The following is a 4,754-nucleotide window of genomic DNA, read 5'->3' as shown; positions in this document are numbered from 1 at the left end:
TTGCAGTGAGCCAAGATTGGGCCACTGCACTCCAGCCTGGTGACAGAGTGAGACTTCATCAAAAAAAAAAAAAAAAAAAAACCCACCCAAGTCAAAAGGTCAAACCGCACCCTTGTCTTTCAAGTGGCCTGCTTGACTCTCTTCGAAGTGTACTTTACTTCCTTTCATTTTTGTCCTAAAGCATTTTAATAAACTTTCACTCCCGGTCTAAAGTTTGCCTTGGTCTCTTCTTCTGCCTTATGCCCCTCAGTTCAATTCTTTCCTTTGAGGCGGCAAGAATTGACTTTGCTGACATATTTTGGTGCACTGTGACTCGGATAACTTTCACCGCTAACATACATTGGCAATGCTTGACTAGGGTCCATGCCCTAGTGGTAATCTCTATGCCTCGCCTTCTTTGGCTGGAGGTGTTTAACATCCATACATGGTTTTCTTCTCCCTTTCTCTCTTCTGCTTACTAACCAACACCCAGAACAACTCCTCTCAGACATTAGTGACCCTGCTCCTCATGACTGATCTCTCAGCTCACCCTGATGGGTAGCTCTTCGTGGTGGAAAGGACGTTGGGGTTCACATGCAGTAGAACTGAAGCACTAATGACCCTCCTGGACAGAAGCTCACGACAATGCTAGAGCTAAAGTCTAAAACCGTGCAATGTCTGGGTTTCCTAGGTTTTTCACCTAAAATTGGCTCTTTCCCAATAATTCACAATGCCTATTCTGTTTTCTCTCTGTGTGTTCTGAAATGGCCTTGCACACCTGCCAGACCATCTGCCTTGGGGGTAAGTCTGCTCTTTGCTTTCACTTTGCAGACTATGTGACTTCTTAAATACACACTTCCTGCTCTTCATGTGCCCACGTCTCTTTCACTGGGTTTGTGAGGCAGCAAAGACATGGGCTTCCTTAGGGATATCTCCTCAGATTTATATTTGCTTTTACCCTAGCAGCTTGGATGAACTCCAACCCCTCCCCTTTCTGCTGGCACATTGCTGGGACAGACACTAATCGGAACTCTAACTCTGCCAGGTCTTTATGACTTACCATATGATTTTCATTCCTGTTACTCTCCGGGGCCAAGTTTTCCCCTATGCAGGCAGACAAACTGCTTCAAAAGCCACTGGTTTCGAAAGCCACTGATTTGAAGCAGTTTGTAAACCTGCATAGGGGCTCACGCAGGCCCTTTAAGGATCGCACCTACTGGCTTTTTTTTAGTTAGCACCACGTTGGGAAGAGAGGAAGTTCTTCCTTTGCCATTTGTGAATTCTTTTCATTTTAAGTTCCGGGATACATGTGAAGGATGTGCAGTTTTGTTACATAAGTAACGTGTGCCGTGGTGGTTTACTGCACCTATCAACCCAATACCTAGGTATTAAGCCCCTGGTCCATTAGCTATTTATCCTGATACTCTCCCTCCTCCCAATTCCCTGCCCCAAAAGGGCCCAGTGTGTGTCATTCCCCTTCCTGCGTCTATGTGTTCTCATTGTTCAGCTCCCACTTATAAGTGAGAACATGTGGTGTTTGGTTTTCTGTTCCTGTGTGAGGATAATGGCTTTGGATTTGCTGAGGATAATGGCTTCCAGCTCCTTCCATGTCTCTGCAAAGGACATGATCTCTTTCCTTTTTATGGCTGGATAGTATTCCATGGTATATATATACTACATTTTCTTTTTTCAGTCTATCATTGATGGGCATTTGGGTTGATTCTATGTCTTTACTATTGTAAATAGTGCTGCAATGAACATGCATGTGCTTGTATCTTTATAATAGAATAATTTATATTACTTTGGGTATACACCCAGTAATGGAATCGCTGGGTCTAATGGTATTTCTGGTTCTAGATCTTCACCACACTGCCTTCCACAATGGTTGAACAAATTTATATTCCCACCAACAGTCTCAAAGCATTCCTATTTATCCACAGCCTCACCAGCATCTGTTCTTTCTTGACTTTTAATAACCACCATTCTCACTGGCATGGGATGGTATCTCAATGTAGTTTTGATTTTCGTTTATCTAATGATCAGTAATGTTGAGCTGTTTTTCATATATTTGATGGCCACATAAATGTCTTCTTTTGAGAAGTATTTGTTCATGTTCTTTGCCTACATTTTTTTTCCTTTGAGAAAAAGTCTCACTCTGTCACCCAGGCTGGAGTGTAGAGATGCAATCTCAGCTCACTGCAACCTCCGTTTCTCAGGTTCAAGCAATTCTTTAGCCTCAGCCTCCTGAGTAGCTGGGACTACAGGCACCCACTGCCACACCCAACTGATTAGCTTTTTATTTTATTTTATCTTTATTTTTTTATAGTACAGACACTGTTTCACCATGTTGGCCAGGTTGGTCTCAAACTCCTGACCTCAAGTGATCCACCCGCCTTGGCCTCCCAAATTCTTTGCCCACTTTTTCTTATAAATTTGTTTAAGTTCCTTTTAGATTCTGGATATTAGACCTTTGTCAGATGGATAGATTGAAAACATTTTCTATCCCATTCTGTAGGTTCTCTGTTCACTCTGATGATAGTTCTTTTGCTGTGCAGAAGATCTTTAGTTTAATTAGATCCCGTTTGTCAATTTTTGCTTTTGTTGTAATTGCTTTTGATGTTTTCATCATTAAATCTTTGCCCATGCCTATGTCCTGAATAGTAATTCTCAGATTGTCTTCTAGAGTTTTCATAGCTTTGGTTTTTACATTTAAGTCTTTAATCCACTTTGAGTTAATTTTTGTATTAGGTGTAAAGAAGGATTCCAGTTTCAATTTTCTGCATTTGGATAGCCAGTTTTCCGAGCTCTGTTAATTAAATAGGGAATCTTTTTCGTATTGCTTGTGTTTGTCATGTTTTTGAAAGATCAGATGGTTGTAGATGTGGTCTTATTTCTATTCTCCATTCTGTCCCATTGGTCTATGTGTCTGTTTTTGTACCAGTATCATGCTGCTTTGGTTACTGTAACTTTGTAGTGTAGTTTAAAGTCAGGTAGCATGATACCTCCAGCTTTGTTCTTTTTGCTTAAGATTGCCGTGGCTACACGGGCTCTGTTTTGCTTCCATATTAATTTTAAAGTTTTTTTTTTTTTTTTCTAATTCTGTGAAGAATGTCAATGGTAGTTTAATGTGAATGGCATTGAATCTATAAATTGCTTTGGGCAGTATGGCCATTTTTGTGATACTGATTCTTCCTATCCACGAGCATGGAATGTTTTTCTATTTGTTTATGTCAAATCTGATTTCCTTGAACAGTGGTTTGTAGTTCTACTTCAAGAGGTCCTTCATTTTCTTTGTTAGCTGTATTCCTGGGTACTTTATTCTCTTTGTAGTAATTGTGAATTTGGAGTTCATTCATGATTTTGCTCTCTGCTTGTCTATTGTTGGTGTATAGAAATGCTTGATTTTGTATCCTGAGACTGCTGAACCTGCTTATCAGCCTAAGAAACTTTTGGGCTAAAACAAAGGAGTTTTCTAGATATGAGATCATGTCAGCTGCAAACAAAGACAGTTTGAATTCCTCTCTTTTTATTTGAACGCCATTTATTTCTTTCTCTTGCCTGATTGCCCTGGACAGAACTTCCAATACTTTGTTGAATAGGAGTGGTAGAGAGGGCATCATTATCTTGTGCCAGTTTTCAAGGGGAATGCTTCCAGCTTCTGTCCATTCAGTATAATATTAGCTGTTGGTCTGTCATAAATGGCTCCTATTATTTTGAGATATGTTCCATCAATACCTAGTTTATTGAGAGTTTTTTTTAACATTTTATCTAGGACCTTTGCTGCATCTATTCAGATAATCCCGTGGTTTTTGTCTTTAGTTCTGTTTATGTGATGAATTACGTTTATTGATCTGTATATGTTGAACTAGCCTTGCATCCCACGAATGAAGCTGACTTGATTCTGGTGGATAAACTTTTCGTTGTGCTGCTGGATTCGGTTTTCCAGTATTTTATTGAGAATTTTTGTGTTGATGTTCATCAGAGATATTGGCCTAAAGTTTCCTTTTTTTGTTGTTGTGTCTCTGCCAGGTTTTGTTATCAGGATGGTGATGGTCTCATAAAATGAGTTAGGCAGAAGTCCCTTCTTTTCAATTGTTTGGAATATTATTGGAAGAAATGGTAGCAGGTCCACTTTGTACCTCTGATAGAATTTCGTTGTAAATTCATCTGGTCCTGGGCTTTTATCGGTTGGTAGGCTATTTATTACTGCCTCAATTTCAGAAATTGTTATTGGTCTACTCAGGAATTCAACTTCTTCCTGGTTCAAGCTTGGGAGGGTGTAAGTGTCCAGGAATTTATTTATTCTAGATTTTCTAGCTTATTTGCATAGAGGTGTTTATAGTACTCTCGATGGTTGTTTGTATTTCTGTGGTGTCAACAGTGATATCCCCTTTATCATTCTTTATTGTGCCTATTAGATTATTCTCTCTTTTCTTCTTATTAGTCTAGCTAGTGGTCTATTTTATTAATTTTTTCAGAAAACCAGTTCCTGGATTCATTGATTTTTTTAAAGGGTATTTTGTTTCTCTGTCTCCTTCAGTTCTGTTCTGATCTTGGTTATTTCTTCTCTTCTACTAGCTTTGGAGTTTGTTTCTTCTTGGTCCTCCCCAAAAGGGGAAACTTGAGAGCTGATGGGACTACAGCCACCTAAACTTTTGATTCAGTGTCGCTGCAATGGCTGGGTCTTTCTCTGGCCTCCCTGAGCTCTTCACCTTTCCCACCCCACCACAGGCAATGCTTTTCTCTCTCTCTCTTTTTTTTTCTTCTCCTTCTCC

This window comes from Mandrillus leucophaeus, unplaced genomic scaffold (genome assembly GCF_000951045.1).
Source record: "Mandrillus leucophaeus isolate KB7577 unplaced genomic scaffold, Mleu.le_1.0 Scaffold470, whole genome shotgun sequence".
NCBI classification, from domain to species: Eukaryota; Metazoa; Chordata; class Mammalia; order Primates; family Cercopithecidae; genus Mandrillus; species Mandrillus leucophaeus.
This window is presented reverse-complemented; position numbering follows the sequence as displayed.